Source organism: Rattus norvegicus, chromosome 14 (assembly GCF_021556685.1).
Source record: "Rattus norvegicus strain SHRSP/BbbUtx chromosome 14, alternate assembly SHRSP_T2T, whole genome shotgun sequence".
Taxonomy (NCBI): Eukaryota; Metazoa; Chordata; class Mammalia; order Rodentia; family Muridae; genus Rattus; species Rattus norvegicus.
Genome location: NC_141547.1, coordinates 21,947,162 through 21,956,704, shown reverse-complemented (window position 1 = coordinate 21,956,704; position 9,543 = coordinate 21,947,162). Strand labels below are relative to the sequence as shown.

At 41.9% G+C, this 9,543-nt stretch overlaps 1 long non-coding RNA gene across 1 annotated transcript; it reads left to right on the top strand.

Moving 5' to 3' along the window:
* Nucleotides 1-394: 394 nt before the first annotated feature.
* LOC148001280 (uncharacterized) lies at nucleotides 395-7,936 on the top strand. Its single transcript, XR_015637702.1, has 2 exons — nucleotides 395-707; nucleotides 6,561-7,936. It is a non-coding gene; the product is annotated as an uncharacterized LOC148001280 (long non-coding RNA).
* The last annotated feature ends 1,607 nt before the right edge of the window (nucleotides 7,937-9,543 follow it).

Sequence of the window (9,543 nt, the reverse complement as noted above, 5' to 3'; positions counted from 1 at the left end):
GTTGAAATTGTTAAAGACTATTGGAACTTTTTATATTGGGTTGAATGCCTTTTCCATTACTGGGTGGTCATGAGTCTATAGAGACAAGAGATTATGGATTAAGAGTGATATTTTTTAGTTTCAAGTTGACATGTATGGAGTAGTTACTGTTAACATTAATTGCCAATTCAACAGGATCTAGAAATGTCTGGGATGTTCCCAGATGTGGGATGTGGGCTTCTGGGCATGTCTGTGAGCCATGATCTTAGCTACATTAGCTGAAGTAGGAAGGCATACCCATTGTGAGGGTCAGTCCCTGAGTGGCATCTGCAACTTTGTTAGTAGACAAAGGGAAGAAGAATTGGCATGCAGCCACAACGCTGTGATTATGGATGCTCTCTACTTCCAGCTCCTGTTGCCTATATTTCTCTGCTGTGGTGGACTGTCTGGACCTGTGAACTAAAATAAGCCTTCCTTCCTTTAAGTTACTTTGTCAGAGGAGCAAAAGTGAAAAGGAGACACCCTTGCAAGTTACAATGATCCGGGCAGTTGAAGACTGGGAGCAAAGAGTGCCTGTTGCAAAGACGGAAGGGTAATAGGTTCGTCTCAAATCCCCTTGCTGCTCTGCATGGGAACGAAGCAAGTATCTTAGACTCTACAGTCCACCTAATAAGAGTTGAGGATGGAAGTGGTTACCAGAGAGTGATGAAAGAAACAGGGAGGAAATGGTAAGGCGTGCATCTATGGATACAACAGTACATTTAGGTAGGCTTAATTTCTGGTTGCCAATGACTCTGTAAATACAGGTAACGGAATGGTTAGACAGTGGAATAGAAGATTCTGAATGTGCTCATCATAGAAAAGTGCTGGAAATTTAAGGTGATGGCACAATTGTTGCTGTGATCAACTCTTATGCAATATATGTATTGGACCTAGACATCACATCATACCTAGTAAATATGCACAAATATGCATCAATTAAAATTTAAAATTTTTTTTTTAAAAAACAAAACAAAACAAACCTAAGATCAGTTAAATTCTAAGTTGAAGAGTTGTTTATCAAAACTCAGATCACAGCTAAGCGGCAGCCTGATAATCTAATAGCTTGCTGGAGTGGGATGGATAGTCAGAATCCATCCGTGCTTGGGTCCGAGCCCTGGGAAAGGAGCGGTGAAAACTAAGGAACCTGAAACTTAAGACAGCACAACTACATGCCGTGATATCTCAATGGTTTGTTCTGTCGACTCATCCTCACGATTTATAGTAGTATAGCCATCCCTCAGCGCGAGCTGGCATTTTAATACTTCTGACAATCCCTTGCCCTCAAGTCTGATAAACGTCTACTCAACTGACAATAGTGTAGGTCTGTAACTTAGCTATCATAGATTTTGACAATGAAAGGGAATGAGTGGGTATTGAAAGGACTGCCAATTAATATTTCTACTCTTGTCCATGGTTTTGGGAGTGTTTGTTTGAGGAAATACAAGCAAACAACTTGATAACAACTTGATAAACAAGATTTTGCTAACTAGAGAGGTGGTAATTCAAGGTAGGAAATGCAACATTTGCTGTGGTTTTAATGAGAAATGCCACCACAACCACCAAACTCATATTTCCAAGCAAGTGGTCCCTGGCAGGTGGTACTGTTCTGGGAGGTTTTAGAGAAAATGCAGCCTTGCTGAAAGGAAATAGATCCCTGGGGATAGATCTTAAGATGTTGTAGCCACACTTCCTGTTCTCCCTCCCCCTCCCCCAACTCCTCTCAGTGTGATGATGAAATATGACCTCTCCACATGTGTTCCTGCTATGCTTTCCTTGTTAGGAATTCTGTATTCTTGGAACCGTAGACTAACAGAGCTTTTCTCCTCCAGTCATTCTATGTCATGGTATTTTATCACAGAACAGAACGGGAACTAAGTAATACCAGCAGAGCAGCAGCGGGGGGGTAACCGCTGTGCCACCGATCCAGCTTCCGAGGCTCTTAGTAGGGCCTTGGCCTTTCTGGGTCTGTCTTTCTTATCTCTGAAAATTTATTACTTGATTTACATATTTTATCCTTTCCTTCCTACAGAGATGATCATTTTTTAAGTCCCGGTTCATTAATATATTCCTTAGTTGCCACTGTGCAGCTACCCGTCTCAGCAATCATTCTTTCTCGTTTCCATTCTCTTCATGGTCTAATAGTTCCCTCCTTTGTGCATTCTCTTTGTCTCCCTGTCAACTGCATTCTTGGTCACGGAGAGCAAGTTGACATCTTTCCTCATCTGTTTAAGTATTGATATCGTGTTTCTTTTACGTTCTTGAACTTCTGAGATCCTCTGCTATCTCATCTAGTCATCTCATGAGAAAGTTCCAAGTGTTTATTTTGGAATATGACTCCACATTTCCCAAGAGAAGTCAGCTATTGTACCCGGCTGGCACTGAGGAAGAGCCAAGCCTGCTCATTATCCGTGCCAAGGTGAGTTTTACAGAACAGGTTTGGGATGGATTCCAGGGCTGAGATCTTACAAGCCCGCAGTCACTACTACACTCCCATTTGCTGACGGTCTAGCATGAACTAGCTCTCCCAGTGGCAATCACACTGATAAACTCCCAAGAGTGAAGCAGTTCCAGGGCTGGACAGAGGGCTTAGTACTTAAAGTGCTTGCCACAAAGATAAGAAGACCAGAGTCTAGATTTGGACAGTGTATATAAATGCCAAGACTTCTGGGTTGGATTGAGATGTCCTGTGTAATGATAAATTTATCTCATTTAAAAAATAAATAGTAAATATATAAGCAAATATGTTTATTGCACAATAGAATAATGTAATAGTACATCAAAAACTTTAAATTTCAATTTGCCTAAGAGAAGATTGGGGCAAGAATGTTAGATTTGCTTTTAATAATCATCTTTTAAATTTTTTATTGGTTATTTTCTTTACTTACATTTCTTTTTCTTCTTCTTTTATTGGTTATTTAATTTATTTGCATTTCAAATGTTATTCCCCTTCCCAGTAAATCAACCTATCCCCTCCCTGTCCCCCTGCTTCTATGAGGGTGCCCCAGAACCCCCTCCTGCCTCAGTGCCCTAGCATTCCTCTACACTGGGGCATCGAGCTTCCACAGGACCAAGGAGCTCCCCTCCCATTGATGTCAGATAAGGTAACCTTCTGCTATATATCCAGCTGGAGCCATGGGTCCCTCCATGTGTACGCTTTGGTTGGTGGTTTCTTCCTTGGAGGCTCTTGGGTTCTGGTTGGTTGATATTGTTGCTCTTCCTACAGGGTTGCAAAGCCCTTCAGCTCCTTCAGTCCCTGCCCTAACTTCTCCATTGGAGTCTCCATGCTCAGTCTGATGGTTGGCTACAAGCATCTGCATCTGTATTGGTCAGGCTCTGGCACAATTTCTCAGGGGATAGCTATATCAGACTCCTGTTGCAAGCTCTTGGTATCAGCAACAGTGTCTAGGTTTGGTGTCTGCATATGGGATAAATCCCTAGGTGGGGCAGTCTCTGGATGGTCCTTTCTTCAGTCTCTGCTCCACTCTTTGTTCCTGCATTTCCTTTTGACAAAACCAATTCTGGGTTAACATTTTAAAATGAGTGGGCGGTGCACAGAACACAAGAAACTCAAAAAGGATGACCAAAATGTGAATGTTTCACTCCTTCTTTAAAAGGGGAACAAGAATACCCTTGGCAGAGAATAGGGAGGCAAAGTTTAGAACAGAGGCTGAAGGAACACCCATTCAGAGCCTGCCCCACATGTGGCCCATACATATACAGCCACCAAACTAGATAAGATGGATGAAGCAAAGAAGTGCAGGCTGACAGGAACCGGATGTAGATCTCTTCTGAGAGACACAGCCAGAATACAGCAAATACAGAGGCGAATGCCAGCAGCAAACTACTGAACTGAGAACGGGACCCCAGTTGAAGGAATCAGAGAAAGGACTGAAAGAGCTTGAAGGGGCTGGAGACCCCATATGAACAACAATGCCAACCAACCAGAGCTTCCAGGGACTAAGCCACTACCCAAAGACTATACCTGGACTGACCCTGGACTCTGACCTCATAGGTAGCAATGAATAGCCTAGTAAGAGCACCAGTGGAAGGGGAAGCCCTTGGTCCTGCCATGACTGAATCCCCAGTGAATGTGATTGTTGGTGGGAGGGTGGTAATGGGGAGAGGATGGGGAGGGGAACACCCGTAGAGAAGGGGAGGGGGAGGGGCTAGGGGGATGTTGGCCTGGAAACCAGGAAAGGGAATAACAATTGAAATGTTAATAGGAAATACCCCATTTAATAAAGCTGGAGAAAAGAAAAAAAAAAGATAAGTGGGCGGCTTCATCCCTCAACAGGGGGCAGTGCCTATCCACTGAGTATGATCTCCACAGGTTCTCTCTCCTTTTTGTTGGGTATTTTGGCTAATGTCATTCCTGGAACTTTCTAGTGGGTACCCCCAGTTCCCCACTCCCCATTGCTTCATATCCCCTTTCAATTTCCTGACCCTCCATACTTCTCCCCTGTTCCTGTTCCCCTTCTTCCTCCCCCTCCTCTCTTTCTCTCTCCCAGATCCCCCCTCCCTTTACCTCCCATGATTATTTTTCCCCCTTCTGTGTAGGAGAAGCATCCACACTCCGGTTTTCCTTCTTTGGTTTCATATGGTCTGTGAGTTGTATCATTAGTATACCTAGCCGGTTTTGTTTTCTTTTGTTGTTGTTGTTTTGTTTTGTTTTTGGCTTTTGGTTTTTGGGGTTGTTGTTTTTGTTTTGTTTGTTTTGTTTTGGGCTAACATCCACTTCTCCATCCACTTCTCCGTGAGTACATACCATGTGTAGTCTTTTGTGGCTAAGTTATCTCACTCAGAATGATATTTTTTAGGTCCATCCATTTGTTTGCAAATTTCATGAAGTCATTGTTTTTTAATGACTGAGTAGCTCTCCACTGTGTAAATGTACCACATTTTCTGTATCCATTCCTCTGTTGAAGGGCATCTGGGTTCTTTCCAGCTCCTGGGTATTATAAGTAAGGCTGCTATGAGCATAGTGGAGCATCTGTCCTTGTTATATGTTGGGGCATCTTTTGGGTATATGCCCAGGAGTGGTATAGTTGGGTCCTCAGGCAGTACTATGTCTAATTTTCTGAGGAACTGTCAGACTGATTTCCAGAGTGCTTGTACCAGCTTGCAATCTTACGAGCAATGGAGGAGTGTTCCTCTTTCTCCACATCCTCACCAGCATGTGCTGTCAACTGAGTCTTTGATCAACTTAGTTTCTGGTTCTCAAATTCATCTGAAATAACAAAAAATCCAGGACAATGAAAATGATTCTCAACAGTAAAAGAATTTCTGGGGGAATCACCATCCATAATCTCAAGCTGTACTACAGAGCAATAGTGATAAAAACCACATGGTATTGGTACAGAGATAGACAGGTAGATCATTGGAACAGAATTGAAGAACTAGAATTGAACCCTCACATCTATGGTCCCCTGATCTTTGACAAAGAAGCCAAAACCATCCTGTGGGAAAAAAAGGCAGCATTTTCAACAAATGGTGCTGGCTCAAGTGGCGGTCAGCATGCAGAAGAATGCAGATTGATTCATTCTTTTTTTTTTTTTTTTAGTTCTTTTTTTCGGAGCTGGGGACCGAACCCAGGGCCTTGCGCTTCCTAGGTAAGCGCTCTACCACTGAGCTAAATCCCCAGCCCCAGATTGATTCATTCTTAACTCCTTGTTCAAAGCTCAAGTCCAAGTGGATCAAGGGCCTCCATGTAAAACCAGATATGCTGAATCTAATAGAAGAGAAACTGGGAAAGAACATCAAATACATTGGCACAGGGCAAATTTTCCTTAACAGAACACCACTGACTCAGGCTCTAAGATCAACTATAGAAAAATGGGACCTTGTAAAATTGCAAAGCTTCTGTAAGACAAAGGACACTGTCAACAGGACAAAATGGCAACCTATGGGTTGGGAAAAGGTCTTTACCAAGTCTACATCAGATAATGGCCTAGTACCATCTTCTACAATGAAAAACTTACACAGGTTTCAATCATGAAGTTTTAATAGAGTGTATTTTGTAAAATAACATCGGCCAAAAGATGGCGCTATAGCTGCACATTTGGTCTACGTGTGTATTATTAGTCTTCTATTTCACCATTTCCTAGATTTAGCTATAAAAAAATCATATTAAAAAGATTGTCTGGTCCAGTTCTTGCCTTATTTGGGTTGGCTTCTTGCTTAGATAGTATTTCTGTCACCTTAATGTACCTTATTAATTATTATTTCTTTGTTTGATTGGCATAAATACCTCTTCCTGGGCTAAGAAACAGTCTGTCTTAATTATTATATAGTAAGTATAAATATTAAATACTAATTAATAAATATATAGTAAGTATAAATATTAAATATATCATCGTATACCATCGTATATCATATATTATGTGATTTGCATTATATGCTATATGCTATATAATATATTATGTATTGTATATTATATTATATATTATATATGCACCATTATATTATATGGTATAGGTATTGTATATTAACATATATTAAATATATCATTAACTGGCAATGTTCTTTTATGTTTTTCTAAGGCAGATCACAAACTCCATTTCTGAGATTTTGACTTCAGCCTTACATGTGGTACTGGACAAGACTGCTACATCTTAAAAAGTCCTCTTTCTTCTGGTACAAAAGTCTACCAGAAGCAAGATCTAAACATGGCCATGCCAGCCAACACACATTCCCCCAAGAGGCCTACTGCTGTGGATGACAGTTGTCTAGGATACCACCAATTCTTTCCATGGTCTTCAGACTGGGGACTGGTTTTGAACACAGCTGTACATTCAACGTCCTGAATGCCTGATACAACACATGGGGATTACAGCACAAACATGCATCTCTCACCTCAAGGGAACAAGATGCAGTGCATTCTCAGCCAAACATGAGTGGCTATGACCTGCGAATATAAATTCAACTTTTACTGAACTCTATGTTCTAATGTGGTAGCAGCTTTGTTAAATTTTTATAGTTACAGAACAAAAGAAAAGTACCAATTAAGGCATCTAAAACATTTTGATGGGGCTATTTGATAGCCAGATGCTTCCTGGTGGCATTTTTAGTTTTGGGGTTCGTGGAATCTAATATTAGCATGTTCTAATAGAATTTACCTTATAGTCACAAGGATGTTGGGCACACAACAGTTGGGCAATGAATGGCTCCTATGGAGACTAAAGATAAAACCAGAAAACTGGTTTTTGGGCCTACAACATTCCAACTCTCCTAACCCAGATCTGACATTTCTATTTATGAGAGTGTCCAAGTATAGGTTCAAGAAATTTGCTAGATGAAGGACTAAGTGATCATGTAGGTGCTTCCTAGGATAGTAGACGTTAGCTGTATCCATTAGATTTTTCTGTGACAACAAACATGTTCTATATTAATGTAGCCAGAATAGTAGCCGTTAGTCACGTGTGTTTTTTTTTTTTTACTTATTGTATGATAAGTCCAAACAAGGAAGCAAAATTTTAATTTTAAAAATTAACTTAACTCTGAATGGTGGCTGCCATACTGGACAGAATACCCCTTAGGCCTTCATGATGTTTTGTAAATTTTTCTACACTGCATTGTCATTTTGGACAGGCTGAGCCATTCTGCCTCAGCCTGATCCATAAATGTCACATAAGTGATACTTATATATTTGATCCAAAACCACACTGTAGCTGCTCTGATGACTTAGGAACCTAAAAACAATTTCACTATATTTGTATCTGTACCTCTCTGACTTCTGTCTGTCTGTAGATTGTTTACAAATGGATATTTGTCCACGTTTCTCCAAACAAGTTCAGTTTTTAAGAGATCTGCATTTGACTAGAATTATGTAGGCATGCTGTGGTCATACACACTAGACTTTAAATGCACTGGCATTATTAAAAGTAAGATAATAAAAATATTTCCAAGTGCTGGTGAGGAGACCCTAAGTGCATGAATTTTTTCATTAATTCATTTATTCACTTTACATCCAAATCACAGTTCCCCTTACAGACTCCACCTTTTGAACCTCTCCTCCTCCCACTCCCCCTCCCCTTCTTCTCTGAAAAGGAGGAGCTCCCCACTGCGCAGGTACCAACCCACCCTGACATACCATGTCACTGCAGGACTAGGCACATCCTCTCTCACTGAGGCCAGACAGGCAGCCCAGGTAGGGAAACAGGATCCAGAGGCAGGCAAGAGAGTTCAGACACAGTCCCTGATCCAGTTGTTGGGGGACCCATATGAAGACCAGGTTGTACTTTTGCTACTTATGTGCAGAGGGCCTAGGTCCAGCCCGTTGGTTGGTGGTTCAGTCTTTGCGAGCCTCCAAGGATCCAGGTTACTTGACTCTGTTGGGCTTCTTGTGGTGTCCCTATTCCCTTCAGGTCTCTCAATCTTTCCCCCAGATCTACAAGAGTCCTCAGGCCCCATCTAATGTTTGGCTGTGGGACTCTGTCCCTGTTTCCGTCAGCTGCTCTGTGGAGCCGCTCAGGAGACAGTTGTGGTAGACTCCTGCAACTGTACATATTGGTTCCTCCCCACGGGATGGATCTCAAGTTGAGCCAGTCAGTGGTCAGCCATTTGTACTCATAAATGAATATTAAAGTACAGGATGCCCACACCACAGTCCACAAACCCAAAGAAACTAAGCAACAAAGAGGGCCCAAGGAAAGATGCTTGAATGTCACTCAGAAGGGGAAATAACATAGTCATTAGAGGTGAATGGAGGGAGGGAACTGGATGGAAAAGGAGTTTGGAAAAAGAAGGGGGCAGGAGGAGAGAGATAAGCTCTAGGGAGTCGGCAGGAGAATAAGGCAAACTGGAGAGGGGGTGGCATCTCTGGGACTAGCTAGAGATTTGGGATGGGGGAGGCTCCAGGAAGTCTATGAGAGTGAATCTAGCTGAGACTCCTAGCAGTCCAGATATAGTCTGAAGCTCCACCTCCTGTAATTAGGCAGGACTCTTAGTGGAGGATTAAGGACACCATCCTATTAACAAAACCTTGGACCTAAAATCTGTTCTGCCAGAAATACCACTCTTAGGAATATACCCCAAAGATGCCACACCATGCCACAGGGGCACATGTTCCACTATGTTCATAGCAACCTTATTTGTGATAGTCAGAAGCTTGAAACAACCCAGATGTCCCACAACAGAAGAATGGATACAGAAAATGTGGTTCATTTACACAGTGGAATCTTACTCAGCTATTCAGAATGAGGACATCCTGAGTTTTGAAGGCAAATGGATGGAACTAGAAAATTTCATCCTGAATGACGTAACAAAGACCCAAAAGGACATGCACAGTACATTCTCACTAAGTGGATATTTGTCAAAAAAAAAAAAGTACAGAATACCCAAGATACAGTCCGCAGAACTCCAAAAGGTCAGCAAGCTGAAGGGCCCAAGTGAGGACACCTCAGTTTCACTTGGGAGGAAAAAGAAAGCAACCAAAAGGAGGAAGGGAGGGAAAAGGGGTTGGAGGTGGAAGGAGAGGGGGACATAATCTGGTATTGGGTGGGGGAAAAGGACTGAAACTCTTAG